The sequence below is a fragment of the Symphalangus syndactylus genome, chromosome 10 (assembly GCF_028878055.3).
Source record: "Symphalangus syndactylus isolate Jambi chromosome 10, NHGRI_mSymSyn1-v2.1_pri, whole genome shotgun sequence".
Classification (NCBI taxonomy): Eukaryota; Metazoa; Chordata; class Mammalia; order Primates; family Hylobatidae; genus Symphalangus; species Symphalangus syndactylus.
In genome coordinates, this window is record NC_072432.2 from 131,815,662 (window position 1) to 131,837,168 (window position 21,507).

At 45.6% G+C, this 21,507-nt stretch overlaps 1 protein-coding gene across 1 annotated transcript in view; it reads left to right on the forward strand.

Annotated features, from left to right (window-relative positions):
* The first annotated feature begins 4,711 nt into the window (after positions 1-4,711).
* Positions 4,712-21,507, forward strand: part of TACC1 (transforming acidic coiled-coil containing protein 1) — a 128,385-nt gene continuing 111,589 nt past the window's right edge. Inside the window, exon 1 of the mRNA XM_063610918.1 lies at positions 4,712-4,730. The gene's annotated coding sequence lies outside the window, so the exon portion shown is untranslated. The remainder of the gene's footprint in view (positions 4,731-21,507) is intronic.

The window sequence follows — 21,507 nt, forward strand, 5'->3', positions numbered from 1 at the left end:
ATTTTGTTCATTCATCAGTTGATGGACATTTGGGTTGTTTTCGGAAGCAGCTGTTATGAATAATGCTGCTATAAGCATTCGTGTACAGGTTTTTGGGTGGACATATGTTCGCATCTCTCTTGAGTATAGACCTAGAAGGGGAAATGTTTAGTTAAATGAGATAGGTATTTTTAAGCCAGGTGAAGTGTCTCCCTCCTGTAATCCCAGCCCTTTGGGAGGCTGAGGCAGACAGATCACTTGAGGTCAGGAGTTCGAGACCAGCCTGGCCAACCCCGTGGTGAAACCCCATCTCTACTAAAATACAAAACTTAGCTGGGCATAGTCACCTGCGCCTGTAGTCCTAGCTGGGAGGCTGAGGCAGCAGAATTGCTTGAACTCGGGAGGTGGAGGTTGCAGTGAGCCAAGATTACACCACTGCACTCCAGCTCAGGCGACAGAGCAAGACTCAGTCTCAAAAAAAAAAAAAAAAGAAAAGAAGGAAGGAAAGAAAGAGGTATTTTTATCTCATCTCCCTTCTAGATTACAAACATCCCTAGGGCAGGGTTTGAGTCATTCCTCTCCTGGCCCAGTGCTGTGCACATCGACATTCATTAAGTATTTATTGACTGGGATGAATCAATGGATGACATTTTCAATTTTAACATGTAACATGGTAGGGAGTTGCAGGACTAGACAGGCATCATGAATACAATAAATCTTTTTTTACAAAAGCAAAAAACTCAGATCATGAACAATCTTAACACTGAGAAGTAAAACTGCAAAATATACATCTCAGAACCTCAGCTCCTCTACTGTAAAATGAGAGCAACAATACTTTATAGTGCTGTTGTATGAAAAATTGTGTTCTATCTGAGAAGGCCTCAAACAGACGTGGCACACATAGTAAGCACTCAATCAATACTACATAGCCAGTTAAATTCAATACGGTCCCTCATCCACAAACCAATCCAGCATTTGGCCTTTTGTGAAATATTGTTTAGCTTTCACCTTGAAAAGCCTGGGTTTTCATCTCACCTTCAGCTCTGTCTTTTGCTGTTCAACAAGAGATTTTTATACTTGTGTCTATATTCATGATATCAAAGCAAGTAGTTTAATAATTGAAAAAGAGGTGACTGATCTAGTGAATCTTGCTCTCAGGGTAAAAATTAGAAGTGCCAGCCAGGCGCGGTGGCTCATGCCTGTAATCCCAGCACTTTGGGAGGCTGAGGTGGGTGGATCACAAGGTCAGGAGATCAAGACCATCCTGGCTAACATGGTGAAACCCCATCTCTACTAAAAATACAAAAATATTCACGGCTATAATCCCAGCACTTTGGGAGTCCGAGGCGGGTGGACCACAAAGTCAGGAGATCCAGACCATCCTGGCTAACACGGTGAAACCCTGTCTCTACTAAAAATACAAAAAATTAGCCGGGCATGGTGGCAGGCATCTGTAGTCCCAGGTATTCGGGAGGCTGAGGCAGGAGAATGGCGTGAACCCAGGAAGTGGAGCTTGCAGTGAGCCGAGATTGCACCACTGCACTCCAGCCTGGGGGACACAGCGAGATTCTGTCTCAAAAATAAAAATAAAAATAAAAAATAAAAATACAAAAAGATTAGCCAGGCATGGTGGCGGGCGCCTGTAGTCCCAGCCACTTGGGAGGCTGAGGCAGTAGAATGGCGTGAACCCAGGAGGCAGAGCTTGAAGTGAACCAAGATGGTGCCACTGCACTCCAGCCTGGGCGACAGAGCGAGACTCCGTCTCAAAAAAATAATAATAATAATAAATAATAAATAAAATGAAATAAACTAGAAAAAAGAATTAGAAGTGCCATCCCACTAACTCTGCTAGGCAACACCCCCATATCTCTGGTCAGATGTGTTCATGAGGCTACATAGTCTTCAAGTCTGTGGAATTAGACTTCTGCCCTTAAGTGGGGGCATAATTAATCTTTTTAAAACTTAGTTTGCCTATTGTTTAGATATCAAGTAGACTCAATCTGTCTACCTCTTTTCAGAGTCTGGTTCTTGAGATCATATGTTTATTTTAATATTATGTTTAAATATGTTAGACTATAAAATAGACATCTAACTACATACTTTTAATGCTGGGTTAAACTTTGTTGAGTAGGATTATCTCCACACTACACTGAGTTTGAAATGATAGAATATCTAAATTTCAGAATATAAATGCATTTCAATTACTTTCAAGTTTAGGTACAAAACTCAAGCCAGAACAGAAAAATATCACCTAGGGTCAGTCTCGCTTCACTGACTAGATAAAAATTATGTACATCAACTCAACAATCTAGAAATTGCTAGCCTTAGTCTGTTATGTGTACAGTATAATTTTTGTAAATGAAGGATACTCCTGAAACATTTGAAACTTTTGAACCTGATGAATTGGCAATTTTTTTTTCTTTTCTTTCTTTCTTTCTTTCTTTCTTTTTTTTTTTTTTTTTTGAGATGGGGGTCTTGCTCTGCTGCCCAGGCTAGAGTGCAATGGTACAATCATGGCTCATTGCAGCCTCGATCTCCCAGGCTCAAGTGATCCTCCTGCCTCAGCCTGCCAAGTAGCTGTGGGTACAGGCACCACCACACTGGCTAATTTATTTTATTTTATTTTTGTAGAGACAGGTCTTCCCTAGGTTGCTCAGGCTTGTCCTGAACTCCTGGACTCAAGTGATCCTCCTGCCTTGGCCTCCAAAAGTGCTGGGATTACAGGCATGAACCACTGCACCTAGCCTAACAAACTATTTTTTCTTACAATCTTACTTGCACCATGAATGTGCAAGTAATGATAATAATAGTAATAATAACAATAGCTGGTAAAATATTGCAGTGCAGGCTGGGTGCTGTGGCTCATGCCTGTAATCCCAGCACTTTGGGAGGCCAAGGTGGGCAAATCGCCTGAGGTCGGGAGTTCGAAACCAACCTGGCCCACATGGCTTCTTCTTTTAATTCATAGAACAGAGGAGATGTTCTCATTTCCTACTTGTTAACCAATTCCCAATTAACACTATGAAAACTACTGAGTTTTGTTGCAGGGGTCAACGAGTACCCTAAAGGTTCCCAATTTGTGGTAGCATTTGACAATTCACAGACATGCCACTCCCTGGGCAGTTACCAACAACTGAATCTTATGATCAGCCTCTCAGCCCTGTGTACTTCCACCCAATCACCTCCACAAATCACAACCAGGGGTCTTTCAGGCCTATCCCTGGGGTGGGGGGTGGGGGCAGGGGGCAGAGGAGATGGAGTTTGTAATTTGAAATGCGACCCCATTTGAAAAAAGGTAGCCAATTCCTGTGTGACCATTATAGAAAGACTGAGAACTAAGAGAGAGCCTTGAAGGCCATCATTACCTGTTACCCCTCTTTACCACACAGGATGCACACTGTGCTATGGGAAACATGATCACACAGACAAGGCTGAGTGAGGCAGCACCCTACTGCCCACAGTTTAAGAACAAGAACACCTGCATTGCAATCTTTTTTATTTTCTTTTTTTTTGAGATGGAGTTTCGCTCTATCACCCAGCCTGGAGTGCGTGATCCAGGTTCACTGCAACCTCCGCCTCTAGGGTTCAAGCGATTCTTGTGCCTCAGCCTCCCGAGTAGCTGGGATTACAGATGCCCACCACCACACCTGGCTAATTTTTGTATTTTTAGTAGAGACGGGGTTTCGCCATGTTGGCCAGGCTGGTTTCGAACTCCTGACCTCAGGTGATCTGCCCACCATGGTCTCCCAAAGTGCTGGGATTACAGGCTTGAGCCACAGCACCCAGCCTGCACTGCAATATTTTACCAGCTATTGTTATTATTACTATTATTATCATTAGAGACAGGATCTCATTCTGTTGCCCAGGCTGGATTGCCGTGGCTCAATCATAGCTCACTGCAGCCTCCAACTCCTGGGCTCAAGTATTTGGGACTACAGACACAAGCTACTGTGCCAGGCTAGTTTTTAAATTTTGTGTAGAGACAGGGTCTCACTATGTTGCCCGGGCTGGTCCCAACCTCCTGAGCTCAAGCAATTCTCCTGCCTCAGCCTTCCAAAGTGCAGAGATTATGGGCACAAACCACTGTGCCCAGTCCAACCAGCTATTATTACTATTTTTCAATTAGAAGGAAAAACAAAAACAAAAAACAGAGGGATGTGGGTGTGTATGTTTCTTGGAATCCAAGCGATCAGGGGGAAAAATCCGTCAAAAATGTTCTCAGTACAAAAGTTGGCAAAACAGCTCTCTTTTTTTAAACTGAACTTTGTAATAGGAGAAATACTCTCACAAGGAGAGGATGTTTCTGAGCCAAGTTGAAGCAAAAGAAACTTTTTCCAGCATGTCAGGAACGAAGCTGACGTTCCATTAAGAAAAAAAAAAAAGAGTAAGAGGGGAAAAGGCACCAGAATTCAGACGGAGCTTTAAATTCCAGACAGGGCCAGCGTCGGGAGCACGTAAGAGGCGCCCCTTGGAAAGGAGCCGGAGACCCGGCTGACTTCGCACTTGAGCTCCAGCCCCGTGGACATTTCCTGTTCTGCCTCTGGAAATTCAAGCTGAAAGTTACAAAACATCCTTTTCCCTGGAACTAAGTGCTTGGTTGGGAGACCATGCCCTCCCCTTCCTTCCTCGGAACTCCTCCCTGATCGCCCCGTGGCTTCCCCAGGAGAGATGCGAAATCAGCGGTAGCAGGTGGTGCAGAAGGGAGAGGGGAGCGACCCTGGGGACCGACTCTGGGGACCCCCGCCGAAGAGGTAGGAAACGGGGGACTGCACGTTCCTGCGGCCACTTCACACTTATTGATCAAAACGAGGTGCTGTCGTTTAAGCCCGGGGCTGAGGTGTTTCCCTCGCTTGGGTATGCGCCGGGTGGTGGGTGGACTGGCCTCGAATCTGGAATAAATTCAGGCATTCCTTTTGCCTCTCTCTTTCCAAGTTGAACTTTAATTCTTGAGTCTCTGGAACCACATATTTTGTTTGGTGTGGGAGGTATTAAATGGCAGAATTCTAGGAAGTAAATATTGTGAATCCCTGATTTTGCTCTTTTCTTTATTTTCTTTTCTCTTTTCTTTTCTTTTCCCTTTGCGTCTGTCTTCTCTTCTCTTCTTTTTTCTTTCCGCCCCTGAAATACCCAGGAGCAGTCATAAATACCTTCATCTGGGAATAGATTTTGGGAGAAGTGAGAAGGGGACAGGGCTGGGAAAAGCATTCTCACCACGGTGAACTGGGCGCGACTGTTTTCTGGGACCTGGGCCGTGTGTTCTTCAGGCCCAGATGCTCTCTCCATCCCTTCCTTCTGCCCACTGCCATGGGGACAACTACCTTGAGTTGTTTCTCCGGGTGCAGGGATGTGGCACAGACGCTGGTCAGGGCCCTTGAGCATCAGTGCCCTGCGTTTATGGACAGAGCTCAAGTGCTGTCTTAAACGTTTCTGTCTGGGGCAGAGCTAACTGGTCTACCCAGGAGCCTGCATACAGCCTTTGGCTTCGTGAGAGACACCCGGCAGTCGGTCTCTGGAAGGCCAGCCTTGGCAATACACGTGCTGACATTGGACTTGCTCAGAGAACTCAGCATGGCTTCTGCATAAGGAGTACTCAGCTGGGTTCACGTTTATTATATACATTTGTTTCTCTTAGAAAATGGCTTTTGAACTTAAAAAACGTCTTGTGTGGCTGGGCGCGGTGGCTCACACCTGTAATCCCAGCACTTTGGGAGGCCGAGGCGGGCGGATCACTTGAGGTCAGGAGTTCGAGACTAGCCTGGCCAATATGGTGGAACCCCATCTCTACTAAAAATATAAAAATTAGCTGGGCGTGGTGGCAGGCATCTGTAATCCCAACTACTCAGGAGGCTGAGGCAGGAGAATTACTTGAACCCGGGAGGTGGAGGTTATAGTGAGCTGAGATCACACCACTGCACTTCAGTCTGGGCAACTGAGCAAGACTCTGTCTCAAAAAAGAAAAGAAAAAGAAAAGAAAACATCTTATGATCTAAGGACATCCTTGCTCTTTGGAAGGGATGCAGGTCCCCTTTGTGGAGTTCAACGTGGAGCCTGGGGGCACCAGGAGCCTCCTCCTCCCACTTCCAACTAAGTAGCTCCATCCGTACCTGACTTTTATGTCGAGGTTCCCAGTTAAAAGCATGCTTTTAAAACAATTTGCATAACTGCTGACCTGCAACAAGCAGTGCTTTGCCTAGACTGAAAATGACTGCTTATGGAACAAAGTTGATTGACGGAGGGATTTCTAGCTTGCCCCTGTCTAGGCTTTTACTCCATTCTCCCATCCGCCTCCTTTAATGATCGCCTTCTGCCCTGGGGAACCCGCTGGAGGTGGGAGTGCCAACCAGGCTCAGCGAGCGAGCTGTTCCATCTCAGGCACCTGACCTCTCGTGCAGGGACAGACAAGGGGCAGAGCCCCAGAGAGCTGATATTACAACTCGGCCTCTCTCTCCAAGTCTTTTCTGAATTTGTCCTTCTAATTGTGCTCACGGTTATGAACTACATGATCAATAATTGTAACAGCTAATTATTGATCTTCCTTTATGATAACAGATTACTTATTGAGCCAGGCATGGGGCTGAGCACATTACACAGATGAGCTCATGGAATCCTCACAAAGCCCCATAAGGTAGCTTTTGGCATGACCCCCACTCTGCTGTGTGGAGTGGAAAGGAAGAGCCACTGAGTGACTGGCTTGAGGGCACCCTGCCACTGAGTGGTGAAGGTGGGGCTGGGGCCCCCTCCCCCTAAGTCTGAGCCATACTGCCTTGAATATTTTTGCAGCCCTGTTTGACAGAAATAAGAAGGATATTGTTGTGAGTGTGGCTTTTTCGTATTTTGTCAAAGAATGCCCCTGAGAATAGGCTGGGAGGAGCAGGGTCACGGGGTCAGGACGGAATGTTCTGTGGGAAGGAAGAGTGCTCCTAAGAATAAGTGGAGTTAGGATTCTTGTCCAAACTGCATCTCTGATAAACATCACTTTTTCTCTGAGAGGTGGTATAGTTTTTGTTTGTTTGTTTTATTTTTTAGATACAGGGTCTTGCTGTGTCATCCAGGCTGGAGTGCAGTGGCACAGTCCTAGCTCACTGCAGCCTCGACCTCCTGGGCTCAAGTGATCCCCCCACCTGAACCTCCCCAGGAGCTGAAACTACAGGCATGCACCACTACGCCTGGCTATTTTTTGTAAATTTTTAAATTTTTGTGTAGAGATGGGGGTCTCTCTGTGTTGCCCAGGCTGGTCTTGAACTCCTGGTCTCAAGCGATCCTCCTGCCTCAGCTGCCCAAATTGTCAGGATTACAGGCGTGAGCCACTGTGCCGTACCGAGGTGGTAAGGTTCAATGGGAAAGTGCCAGGCTCTGTAGCCAGACTGCCTGGGTTCACATCTCAGCTCTGCCACATTTTAGCTTGGTCATCTTGGGCAAATTACACAAACCTGTGTGCCTCAGTTTCTTCAAAATAATATCCTCTGGAGAAGGATGATAATAACAGTACCTATTTCACAAAGATATCATGAAGATAAGATTAGTTAATCCACAGGAAGCATTTAGAATTGCATCTGGCATATGATAAACACTCAATAAATATGTTATGTGTAAAAGAGGTTGTTGTGTTAACCCAAGGAAAAGTAGTTTGGGAGCAGTCTGGAAATAAGAAGTCAGTGATGTTTGAAACTATAAAATGCACACCAACAAATGCAATGTAATTTCAATTTGAGCTGGGGAGAGGAGGATTGTGCTTGGACCCCAGCTAGGAAGGACCCTGGGAGACAGCCTAGGACCTTCAGGGAAGAGCTTAGCTGTTCTCCCAGACATAAAACTGAAAACAACAATAACAACCACCACAACAACAACAAAACTAGTCTTTAGGGTTGGCATTGCCAAATTACATCCTCGCATTAAATGAAGTAAGTGTAGGCTGGGCATGGTGGCTCATGCCTATAATCCCAGCACTTTGGGAGGCCAAGGCAGACAGATAACTTGAGGCCAGAAGTTTGAGACCAGCCTGGCCAACATGGTGAAACCCCATCTCTACTAAAAATACAAAAATTAGCTGGGTGTGGTGCCAGGTGCCTGTAATCTCAGCTACTCCAGAGGCTGAGGCAGGAGAATTGCTTAAGCCCAGGAGGCAGAGGTTGCAGTGAGCCAAGATTGTGCCACTGCACTCCAGCCTGAGTGACAGAGCGAGACTCTGTCTCAAAATAACAACAAAGAAAAGAAAGAAAAGAAAAGAAAAGAAAAAAAGAAAGGAAGGAAGGAAGGAAGGAAAAAAGAGGGAAAGGAAAGGAAAGGAAAAGAAAATGGTATAAGTGTAATTTATTTACCTTTGTAGTTGTGGAAATGAGTCCCACCTCTGACCTAATGTTATATAAAGCAAAAATATGGTTTTTTCTTGTTTTTTTTTTTCAATGCCATCGGCTGAACCACTTGTATTTTTGGAAGGATGACTTTAGGATTTCAAACTGAGATATGAAATTTAAGAGCTAAATGTAGCTGATTTAAAACAACAACAGCAACAACAAAAAAAAAACAAACAGGAGATCATGACTTACAAAAGAATTCTGTGGCTTTTTCAAAGAAGAAATTTGTGAGCTCAGCCTGAGTCTGGTTTACATGTATAATGATCTTGAAACTAGTTTGCCAACTTTTACTTGAAGTAAAAGTAGATGAGAAATAAATCAATGGCTGACATTGACTGAGCACTTACTATGACCCAGGCATTGTGCTAAGTGCTTCCCTTGCATCACGTCATTTGTTTAATCCTCATGGCCACCTGTCAGGTGAATACTATTATTATCCCCAGTTTGCAAATAGCGATTGCAAGGTTTAGAGAAGGAGACAAAATGCACAAAAGCAGACAGCTCGTAAGCATTGGAGTTGGCATTCTAATTTAGGGCTATCTAATTTGGGCATGAGTGCTTAAACCCAACATTATAGTTCTAGTAAATCTAATAATTCCCGGCTTAAGCCATTTGTGTCTGTTTGAAGAGTACTGCACATAGAAGCTGATGGACAAGAGTCATAACTCTTGCAACATGGGCACAGCGCTAGTGTGGGCAAAACACGCTTAGGCATCTTGGAGAGCAGAGTTTGGAAGACTCACAGGGCACCGGGCAGGAGATGCACGGCGTAATTGCATCTGAGCAAGGAAACTGTTCCAGGCAGCTCCAGGTGTAGGTAAAATCATGAAGCAAGTTGCCTTCTTCACCTTTCTCTGTGCTCTCCTAGAGGCTTCCCTGCTCATCCCAGGCCGCTCAAGATATCGGGGATATCTTTTTGTTTTTTCCAGAGATCTCAGTCACGCTCTAACAAGACAGGGACGATCCCAGCTGTGGACTCACACCAAGCCCTGCTGTGCAATATATACCCTCCATCTCTCATATCCAGAATTGATCCTCTTTTTTTTTTTTTATTTGGTCCATCAGAACCCCCTTTAACCGGCACTTGATGTTTAGCAAACTATTTGAAAGTAATCAATGAATTCATACACTGGTGCGGCTCTCTTGGGGGACTTTTAGGCTTCAGTGTGACAGTGACTAGGGGAGATGCACTTAGGGCAGGGAGATTCCCAGGAAACCCCTGGCCACATGCCACCGTGGTTATCTGTTCCCTGGCAGGAAAGGCACTCTCCTTTCTGATGGTTGAGGTCCGGACCGCAGGCTCATGCTGTGTTCCTTCATAAAGAGGCTGCTTACCTGAATTTTCAGAACAATTCCTAGCACCAGCTCTTCAGGGACAGAGCCTGGCAGCAGTAGGAAGCAGGTGTGATGTCCTTCCTGGGTGCCCAGAGCCCTCTCCCTCTTTCCTTTTTCTTGGTGGCCCCTCTCCCACCCCATTCCCAGCCTCTCCCAGGCTCCCCTTCCTTCCTCACCTCCAGGAAAGCCTTGAGGCTCTTAATTCATGGGACAACCTTAAAACGCACACTGGCCAAGCATGGGTGTATTTATAACAAGAATCAAATTATTTTGCTGGAAACAAGAGGACAATGGAATTTAGGAATCAGCAGTTCTGGGAGACTTTTTTAAAATATTGGAATTCGGGTCTTCCTTTGACGTCCCTGCCTCAAATAATACACTGTAAACCGTTCTCATTCATGGCCCATCAGTCATTGTGCAGGGTCCTAGTTTAATAAGTAGGGGAAACTGGGGAAAGGAAGGGAAACCTGTTGCTCATCCCAGGCCTCCCAAGATTTTGGGGATGGCAGAGAGGGCAGGGCTTCCACACCTTCTGCACTTTCAGTCTTCTAGAGGCAATGAAGATACCAGATACCTTCTTCTTTAGCTTCAGCCTGTTTGTTTGTTTGGTTGTTGTTGTTTTTCTTCTAGACAGTCTTGCTCTGTCACCCAGGCTGGAGTGCAGTAATGCGATGTCGACTCACTGCAACCTCCGCCTCACAGATTCAAGCGATTCTCCTGCTTCAGCCTGCTGAGTAGCTGGGATTACAGGCACCTGCCACCACACCCAGCTAATTTTTGTAGTTTTGGTAGAGACAGGGTTTCACCATGTTGGCCAGGCGGGCTGGTCTTGAACTTCTGACCTCAGGTGATCCGCCCTGCTCGGCCTCCCAAAGTGCTGAGGTTATAGGTGTGAGCCACATGCCTGGCCATAAGCCTATATTTTTAAAATGAGCTTCCAGATGATACAAGCAGAAAGGACGAGTTGCGAAAGCAGACACAATACAGAACAAAATACCCCAAGGTGGCAGGGAGGGCTTGGTATGTTTATTATGCAATGAAGGACTCTCCTGGCCCTTGGAACTTTCCATAGTTTGACTTTCTGGTTAATCATTACCATCTGCATGGCTGCTGGCAGCCGAGGCTTTGCTTGGCCTGCCGGACCTGGCAGTCGCGTTGCTGGCCAGCCTGAGGGCTGCACTAGCCATAGTTAGCTGCGATGCCCCCTCGAGTTTCCTGCAGGAACAAGCAGGGGTGCCTGCGACCTGCTGACGCAGCCTGGCGGGGAGTGGCTTGCCTTATGCCTGTCTCCTTGTCTCTCACAGCTAGCTCTCCAGGGCCGGTCTGGTTTTTGTAGTCTCACGTTTCCTTTTCCAGCACACTTGTGTGTGTGTCTGCATACCACGTGAGAACACAGCCTGCTCTCTTCCTTGGAGTGGCTGGATTTCCAGCAGGCACCGCACGTGCTTGTTCAGATGCAAGGATACGTCATGGAAAAGAGAGGCCTGGATAGATGTATCTTAGTTCATACACAGCTGTCAGGACTTGAGGCACGCATCAGCCGAGCCTGGGAAAAAGCATGAGATCTGCTTTTAGAATCATGAGCACCAGAGCTGAAAGGGATCTTACTCTCTATTCGAAACCCTTCACTTCACAGCTTTGGAAAATGAGGCTCAGAGAGGTGGGGAGTTGCCCTGGGTCACTGAGCAAGGTCCAGGGGTCCTTCTATTTCTTGAAACCAGACTGGTCATGTGGAGAGCCTTGAGAGGGAGCTAAAGTTACATGGGTGCTGGATTTTTCCATTTGGCCTTAGAAATCACTCTCCATCATTTTCTACCCGCGCTGTGTCTGGGAGGCTGGCCAGGCTGGCACCCTTACATCTGGCTTCCAGGTAGATTTAGCCAGAGGAGGGCACCTGCAGGTAGGTTTAGAGGGAGGGGAGTGTGCCATGAAGGATTTAGTCCACTTCTTCCTTTCCCGCTGCTTCCATGGGCTAGTGGCGTCCCCTGACTGAAGGCCAGGACTCCTGTCAGCAACCACCCCCTGCACTCAACTCTCTCCCCTGACCCTTGAGGCCTAAGGCAGTGACAGCATCTCCTACAGTGGGCAGCCCTGGGCTACACTGCCGTCTCCTGTGGCCTCCCAAATCCTCCTCAGACCTTTGTAAATAGTCCCTTTATTAAACCCTCAAGTCAAAGAGTGTTACCTGCTGGGCTTCTGACGGAAAGAATGGATCCTGACCCACCTGACAGGTGGCTTTGTTTGTTAGCATAAAAGAGAAAATCTGTAGGAAAGGAAGATGTCCCTGAAATTTAGGAAGAGGGTGTGTCAGTCTCCTGTGGCTGCTCTAACAAATGACCACGAACTTTGTAACTTAAAACAGAACAAAACCAGAAATGCATTCTCTCCCAGTTCTGGAGGCGAGAACTGGGGTTGACCGGCCGGTACTCCCTCCAGTGGCTCCAGGAAATCATCTGGTCCTTGTCCCTTGCCTCTTTTGGTGTCTGGTGGCTGCCAGCATTCCTTGACTTGTGACCATATCCTTTTGATGTTGACCTCCGTGGTGACATTGTGTGTATGAAATCTTCCTTTGCCTCTCTTGTATAATGACGCTTGGGGTTGCATTTAAGGCCCACCCAGATAATTCAGGATAGTCTCCCTCTCTCAGAAATCCTTAATTTCATCACATTAGCAAATACAGTAAGATATTTACAAATAATAAAACATTGTTCCAAATAAGATAACCTGGCTGGGCACTGTGGCTCATGCCTGTGTGGTGGCTCATGCCTATAATCTCAGTGCTTTGGGAGGCCGAAGAAGGAGGATTGCTTGAGCCCAGGGGTTCAAGATTAGCCTGGGCAACACAGTGAGACCCCTGTCTCTACCAAAAAAAAAAAAAAATTACCTGGGCGTGGTAGCACACGCCTGTAGTCCCAGCTACTTGGAAGGCTGAGGTAGGAGGATCGCTTGAGCTCAGGAGGTCAAGGCTGTAGGAAGCTATGATTGCACCACTGCACTCCAGCCTGGGCAACAGAGCATGACTCTGTCTCCAAAACAAAAGAATAAGATAACGGTAACCTTTACAGGTTCCAGAGATTAGGACCTGATAAATTTGTAGTCATTGTTCAGCCTCCTGCAGAGGGTGAGAGAGGCACATCAGAGTTCCTTCAGGACATCTCTAATGGCACACATTTATGGATACTCTTATGCTTGACAAAAGTAGTGACCAGTTTCTGCGGGGAGATACATTTTTGAGGATTCTGTTCAGCTCCAAACTCTCTAATTCTCTTATCTTTGTGGCTGGCAGCCAGATATCATTGTGACGGTCCCATTCTGAAGCCAGCTGATTTGTCACCAGGCAAAGCACTCAGAGAAGACAACATAGTGGGCTGCGATGAGGACACAAAAATTGTGGAAGGGCCCAGCATGGGGACATTTAGGGCGTGGAAGTCATTTGACTCAAGGGTTGGATCCTAGAGGACAAAAATTGAGAGGCCCTAAGAAATGACCTAGCTCTGCCACCTCATTTACCAGGCAGGGAAAATTAGCCCTGGAGTGGGAATTTCCTTACCCACCACTGGTCAGCGACAAGGCCCGGACTAAAACAGAAGTCTTGGCACTGAATCTAAGGACTTCTCCACCGTGCCTCCCTATCACGCCTTCCCACCAACTGGCCTCCTCTCCAGCATCTGTGAGAATTCTTTGTAGGAATTCTACCCCCAATAGTTTCATTTACTGAAAGGCAGTGGGAATGTACTCGATGTCAAGTCTGTGATGCAGCATGAAAGAAGAAACAACACTGGGGATGGTGGCTTCGCTCAGTGCCACTCACAGTGCCAGTTCTCGACAAGATCGGGAGACTGGGCTGGAACAGAAAGCCACACACAGCTTCCTTCATGCAGAAAGTCTTGCTGCGGAGGCCAGGCAGGGGAGCAGCAGTGCTTGGTGAGGCAACTGGCTTACCTTCTGCCACAGGCTCCTTATCTCAGCACTGGCCAGTGTGATGGTCCCTGGCTGGAGAACGCCAGGAAGAGCATTGCCTCACTGCTGCTTGAGCAAACCCACCTCCCAAATAGGGCATGGTGATAGAGGAATACGCCAGAGAAGACCACAGTCCCTCTGTCCAGATCCCATCTAGACAACAGAGCTCAGATTGGGATCCTTTCTTTCTTTCTTTTTTTTTTTTTTTTTTTAGATGGAGTTTCGTTCTTGTTGCCCAGGCTGGAGTGCAATGGTGTGATCTCTGCTCACCGCAACCTCTGCCTCCCGGGTTCAAGCGATTCTCCTGCCTCAGCCTCCAAAGTAGCTGGGATTACAAGCATGTGCCTCCATGCCTGGCTAATTTTGTATTTTTAGTAGAGATGGGGTTTCTCCATGTAGGTCAGCCTGGTCTCAAACTTCTGACCTCAGGTGATCTGCCTGCTTCAGCCTCCCAAAGCGCTGGGATTATAGGCATGAGTCACTGCACTTTAATCCCAACACTTTGGGAGGCTGAGGCAGAGGGAGCCCTTGAGGCTAGGAGTTCAAGACCAGCCTGGGCAATATTGTGAGACTCCCCATCTCTCCAGAAAATTAAAAAAAAAATTAGTTGGGTGTGGTGGCACGTGCCTGTAGTCCCAGCTACTTGGGAGGCTCAGGCAGGAGGATCGCTTGAGCCTGGGAAGTCAAGGCTACAGTGGAGCCTCGGCTTCCCAAAGTGCTGGGATTATAGGTGTGAGCCACCATGCTTGGCTACATAAATTATTTGGAATTCCATCATGGACATTTATCTCTTCTCTTCATTTATTTATTTGTTTAATCATTAACTTATATTTGTAGGGACTTGTGGATTTCTTTTAATATTCTGAGTTGTAATCAAATACTGATATATTAATTTTGTTGCTCAAATTGTTCCAGCTTCACCCATTGAGCGCTCTCTCATTTGGCTTCTGTGTCCCTTTGCTAGACCCCATTATTGTGGGTCTTGGTGTTGTATTTGTGTTTTGAGCACTTTTTTTTTTTTAACCTTCTGGTTCTACAAGATACTCCAGGCTCATCTTACATGTTCCCCGACCAAGTCCTAGAATCAGCAATTTCTTCAAGTATCCCTGGTTCCTTTCGTTGGTGCATGGTGCTGAAAACCAAAATCTTGGTGCTAGATGTGCTTGTTGATACTGGGGTGCCATTGGTTCTAGGCCCTCTCAGCTGATAGGGCAAGGAGATATATGTATGTGTGCTGACTTCTCTTTTTTTTTTGGGGGGGGGGGGGGCCTGAGCTCACTCTCTGTCACCCAAGCTGGAGTGCAGTGGCACAATCTTAGCTCACTACAACCTCCACCTCCCAGTTTCAAGTGATTCTCCTGCCTCGGCCTCCTGAGTAGCTGGGATTACAGGCACCTGCCAACACGCCCAGCTAATTTTTGTATTTTTAGTAGAGATGTTTTACCATGTTGGCCAGGCTGGTCTCCAATTCCTGACCTCGTGATCTGCCTGCCTCGGGCTCCTGAAGTGCTGGGATTACAGGCGTGAGCCACTGCACTCAGCCCGTGTGTGCTGACTTCTATGTGTAACCATCTGTATCTATATTAAACTAAACATGAATTCATACTGAGGTCTGCAACTCTAATTCATTATCATATGGGTCACTCTAGACCTCCCCTTGCTTATCTGTAACTTTCCACTACAACCTGAAACCTGGCTCCCACCATCTGCCATTCATCCACTCAATTGTTCAACTGCAATGTATACATATAGTGGTATTAGAGTTGTTAACGTGGATCCCCATGAGAAACAACTTTATCAACCAGATGACAGTGCTTACGTACAGTTTCTTTCGCCTTTTGTCTTAACGGACTCCACTAATTCCCAAAGTTACTTAGGTCAACAGCTTTTCCCTATACCATCTTCAGTGCAGTTGTTTTATATATTTGTAATACAGTTAGATTGATTTGTCACAGTCTGCATTTCATCTGCATTTCCTCTGACTGCCTAAATGATTTTTCTTTGATTTGCGTACATAAAGGTTAACTTTCTGTGTTGTAAAGTTCTATGTGTTTTGACAAATGCATAGTGTCCTGTTTCCACCATTATAGTATCATATAAAACAGTTTCACACCCTAAAAATCCCCTGTGGTTCACCTATTAAGACTTACTGAGGAGTAATACCTAGGGGAGGAGAAGGACGGAAAGCAGGATTGGATAATAGAGCCTTCAGGCTGTGATGCAGGAAAAACAAAGTCTCTGCCTGCCGCATGGGGAGCACCATAGCAAAGCTTGGCCCTTAGAGGAGTACCCTGTTGGGCAGCAGTGGCCGGGACTTTATCCTACTGCCTTGCTCAGCCATTTTTTGGGGCTGCCAGAGAAGACTGATTTCAGCTCAAGAGAAGAGACAGACCCAGAAGGCACTAACAGCTGGAGGTTCTCAGCTAACCACATTCCTTGAAGCTGGGTTGCTAAGTCCTTTCTTGGAGAGAGATCTGAGTGCTGTAACTCTGGGTCTGCCAGAAATATCTCTGAGGATTCCAAGCAGGGGTTGGCTGACCACTGGTCAGGAATCTTGAGCAGAGGATTCCTCCATCACGTGGGATTTGGGACCAGATGATCCCATTGGCCGCCTTCAGCCTACTTCAGTCCAGGTGATCCAGCCATTCCATTCCACACATTCAGCCCACTTTGCTCAAGCCTCTCCTTCCCTTCTTGCATTAATTATCTTATGCTCTACTGCATCCTAGAGGTAGGCTCAGAACACCTCCTTTTCCCCAGGGACCATTCCTGGAGGGCCAGAGAAGCCAGAAGACAGAGTCTAGGGCTGCCCGCACCTTTTTGATCCCAAATGTGGCTGTCTGCACATTTTTGATCCCAAATACTCAAGAAAGTGGTTACAGTATCCATAGCAATCTGGATCAAGGAGTTGAATGCACATAAAAAGCATAAAAAGTTTGTGACGATGGGCAAGAAAATGGAAACATTCTAAGCTAAGACTTCAAAAACCAAATCTTTGTCTGAAATGTCTCCTCCCTGTGGAATGTGCAAAAAGCAAAACAGCACTCCCTACTGATCTATGCATATACCATACCTGGCAGGTACCGTCCTTTTATTTTCTTCCATCTTAACTCTCATTCTCATGGTGCTCCTGGATTTCCATTTGCAGGCACAGAGTCATTTTAGTGCAATTCTAATCTTTCTCCGCAGGAAGATGGAAAACTTTCAGACCTCTTAGAGAAAGCATGGCTCTGATGTTGTGCTCTATCTGTGCTTATTCTTCATTGTATTTAGCTTGCTTAAGGTTAAAAGCCTGTTGTGTTTTGTTGTACCTTGGCAGCTCTCTCTGGCTCGCGAGTATCCTAAAGTCACTATATGGCCTCTAAGGACAGTCTTGACTTCTGAGCCAAAAGAACCTTTTATTTTACTTTGTCTGTCTTTAGAGATTTCCTTTGAATGTTTGCTTCTGTTCTGCAGCATTTTCAGGCTCTGTAGACCTTGCTTGTTTTGCTCAGCCAGGGCATTTAAAAAAATATTCATGCTGCTATTTTTTTTTTTTTTTTTTTTGAGACGGAGTCTCCCTCTGTTGTCCAGGTTGGAGTGCAATGGCATGATCTCTGCTCACTACAACCTCCACCTCCCAGGTTCAAGCAATTCTCCTGCCTCAGCCTCCCAAGTAGCTAGGATCACAGGCGCCCACCACCACGCCTGGCTAATTTTTTTTGTATTTGTAGTAGAGATAGGGTTTCACCATGTTGGCCAGGCTGGTCTCAAACTCCTGACCTCAGGTGATCTGCCTGCCTCTGCCTCACAAAGTGCTGGGATTACAGGCAGGAGCCACCGCGCCTGGCCCATGCTGTTATTTTTACACGGTGAACCATGCATACTGATTTTAATTCCAAAGGCTCACAAATTAAAGAGCTTCCTTGAACCCTGGCCCTCAGGATTCTTGCAGTCTCCTGGTTTTTCTGTCTGCTTTGTCATTTCTCAGTGGAATGACTAAAGCCAGAACCTGCTGGGTTAGTGAATGGAAATAAAGTATTGGTGGATAAACTCTTCCTGCCCTGCCCTTCCAAGACTAGACTGTGGGGTTAGAATCCATGTTTCAATATCCAAACACTGCACCAGCTCACGACTACAAAATTAGATAAGACCCAAAAAAATACAAAGAGTCAATATTCCAAGAAGATACTTGTGGTTACTGGGTCCAAGATGTTTGAATTATAGGTAGACTCTATCTCTGCCAGGGACTAAAATACTGCCAGGGCATAAAAAATAGCCTGTTTAAAAAAAATCAATAAAAATCTCAGAAAAGGCACACTGTCCCTGAACCATTACATACGAAAAGAAATGACAAGTAAATGGAACGAAACAATAGAAGTTTATAAACACAAATGCTTTTATTCCTCTCCCTGAAAATACAGACTGACAGTGTACACTTGGCAGCTGTTTCCACAGCAGGGAAGCAGAGTCACAGGTCTGAAGCATGAGTTCTCTTCTGGAAACCACCTACTGATTATAGGTGACAGTTGCATCACCTTGAAATGGAGGAACAAAGACTTTTTTTTTTTTTTTTTTTTTTTGCCAGAAGTCGGCATTGCTAGCACAAAGTGTTAGAAAACAGTGACACACAGAGTGGCTGGTAGAACTGCAGAGGAACGTCTGAAAGTGAGCCTTAGGCAAAAGGTTGGAAACTTGTGCTGGAAACTTACCTTGTGATTAAGCATGTGACTCCCACCTGACTTAATTCTCTTCCAGTCCCAAGGGTTCCAAGGCCAGAGAAAGGTCCTGGTCTTGATTGCTGGCATGTTTACTCTTCCAAGTACACTGAGATCAAATGCAAAGACAAACCATCAAAGGTAATTCTTTTCTTTGACATTGAATATACCTGGGATGGATTTTAAAGTAAAAATTTTTATTTCCTAGTGAAAAATAACAGATATGTAATCTTTGTATTTGGATTAAGTGTGAATGAAGGAAATAATGATCGAGGAAAGAACAAAGGACCAGGTGGTGGTGATGAAAGCTGAGTCCCGGTTCTGGCTTTGCTACTAACTATAACTTGGGCAAGTCTGTACTTCTGCTGCATAGAATATATGTACTTACTTCTTTTTTTGCTTGTTTGTTTTGGTTTTATTTCGAGACAGAGTTTCACTCTGTCACCCAGGCTGGAGGGCAGTGGCACGATCTCGGCTCACTGCAACTTTCATCTCCCAGGTTCAAGCAATTCCCCTGCCTCAGCCTCCCGAGTAGCTGGGGCTACAGGTGTGCACCACCACACCCGGCTAATTTTTGTATTTTTACTGGAGACAGGGTCTCACCATGTTGGCCAGGCTGGTCTCGAACTCCTGACCTCAAGAGATTCACCCATCTTGGCCTCCCAAAGTGGTGGGATTATAGGCGTGAGCCACTGCACCTAGCCAACTTACTTCACTTGTGTAAATGAAAGAAGGTGGAACTACATGGCCTCTGAGGGCCTTTCCAGCTCTGTTCTGTGAGTCAATTTCTTAGTTTTGATTTTTCATTGTTTAGGCAGTGCCAGAACAATAACGTCAGGTGGATTAGGGTACGGATTTGCAAGAGGTTCATCCTGAGGCTGGTAGCAGGCCCCAAAAAACTCTTACCTCATCCATCATTTTTGCAAAGATGAATTCACAGTAAGACAGACATCAAGGTAGGCATTCAGTATATATTTGTTGAATGAATGAATCAATGAATGAATAACTCAGGCAGCCTTGAGGAGGAAGAGAAAGGAAACATTTTGCCAGAAGAAATACAAGAGGAAATGTATTTGGGACAGGGGATGGATTTGCTTGATAATAATGGTTGGGGGGTGGTTTTATAGACATTTTCAGCTGCAGCCGAACTTTAGCCCTGGGCAGTGTTAGGGTTAGGGCTAGTTTACAGAGCACTCCTTATCTATAGAGTAGGGTGAAATGATTGCTGGCAAGGCTGCTAAGAAATACAGTTCTTCCAGGTATAGGTGGCTTAACTACAAGATAATGGTACTCTTTTTCTCTTCAATTTAATAATGAGTATTAATTAGGATTTGATCTGGCTGAGTGTCATAGAAACTCAAAATAATAGTGACTAAATGATATATATGTTTATTTTTCTCTCCCGTAAAAGAAATCTGGGCCAGGCTTAATGGCTCATGCCTGTAGTCTCAGCTATTTGGGAGGCTGAGGCAGGAGGATCACTTGAGCCCAGGGATTGGAGGTTGCAGTGAGCTATGATTACACCACTGCACTCTAGCCTGGGCGACAGAGTGACACCCTGTTAAAACAAAACAAGAAAGAATTCTGGGTGGGCAAGATAGGGCAGGTTCAAAGCCTCCATGGTTTCAGGGATTCAGGCTCCTTTAACCTCAGCACATGGCTTGTACTTCAAGATTAATTATGGCTGCTTGACGGCTGGTCCGAAGGTAGTGAGTTGTGTCAACTGATTGTCCACAGTCAGTTACAGATCAGACTCCTTATTCTACTCTATCCCCCTTCTCACTAATGCACTTGACAGGTCTTGAAAAATAATATGTAGCTGCTTGAATTCAGCACTCCCATCAGTATCAGAGTCAGCAGGGAAAAGAAAAGACCAATAAAGGGCTCACCTCCGCACTCCCTATTCATGACACTTCCTAGAAGTTGAACTTGACACTTCTATTTTCTTTTTTCCTTTTTTTGTATTTTTAGTAGAGACGGGGATTCACCCTGTTGGCCAGGCTGGTTTCGAACTCCTGACCTCAGGTGATCTACCAGCCTCAGCCTCCCAAAGTGCTGGGATTACAGGCATGAGCCACCACACCCAGCCTGACATTTCTATTTTCATCCCATTGACTAGAACCTAGTTACTTGGCCAAACCTAGGTGTAATGGAGACTGGGAAATGCACCTTTTCTTCATAATAGCTGTGTGCCTAGCTATCAGGGTTGGGTTTTGTTTATTTGTTTGTTTGTTTGTTTTACTTAGAGAGTAAGGGAGAAGTGATACTAGGAAATAGTAGCTTCTGCCACTTTGAGAGATGACAGACTTATTCCAACCACATGATGATGCCCCCATTGCTCAATTCCTTTGGCCTGTATCGCTTAAAATTGCCCATCAGGGTCCATAGGAACTATTTTCAGTATTATTTGATTTTAAAAGTAGTCCAAGTCCACACAGGACAACTGTGATGAGTAGTCGGCCGGGGGTGGGGGCGGGTGATGAAACTGAATATGACCATAAGAATAATATATGGGCGTCTGCTTCTGGGTATTATAGATGATTCTGGGTATTATGACCATTCCTGCAGAAAATAACTCTAAAATCTGGACATGATACACAAAGTGACTGCCTAAAGGAGCTGAAGAGGGGACATAAGTGGATCGCTTCTGCTGTTGCGTGTTGGCTTGGAGAACAGAGGATGAGGAGCCAAATAAGCAAGTCCTTCAGCCCCAGGCTCCTTGCACAGGGCTGCATGTAGGCTATGCATTCTGGGGAGTGAGGAGATCATGAATGCTGAAAATAAATGAAGGAATCCAGAAAAGCAAGAGTCAAAGAGGGCATCTGCAGGCCAAATCTCTGATCAACCCCTGACCCACATACACACAAAATACACTCAAAGCAGCTCAGCTAAAGACAAAGATCTGCACTCAGACTAGAGCTGCCTCCCCAGAAACAGAGCTCTCAGTTCAGGCCCAGCAAGAAAATTACCTGCAAAACAAAGGAAAAACAACACTCATCAGAGAAAAAGAACGGAATCTGAAATCTTCACAACTTAGCATTCATCATATCCAAGATTGAAACCCAAATTATGTGACATATTTAAAAACCAGGAAAATGGAACATAGTCTCAAGAGAAAAGTCAATCAAATCTGACCTGGGGATGAATAATATATTGAAACTTAAAAGGCAAGAATTTTAATT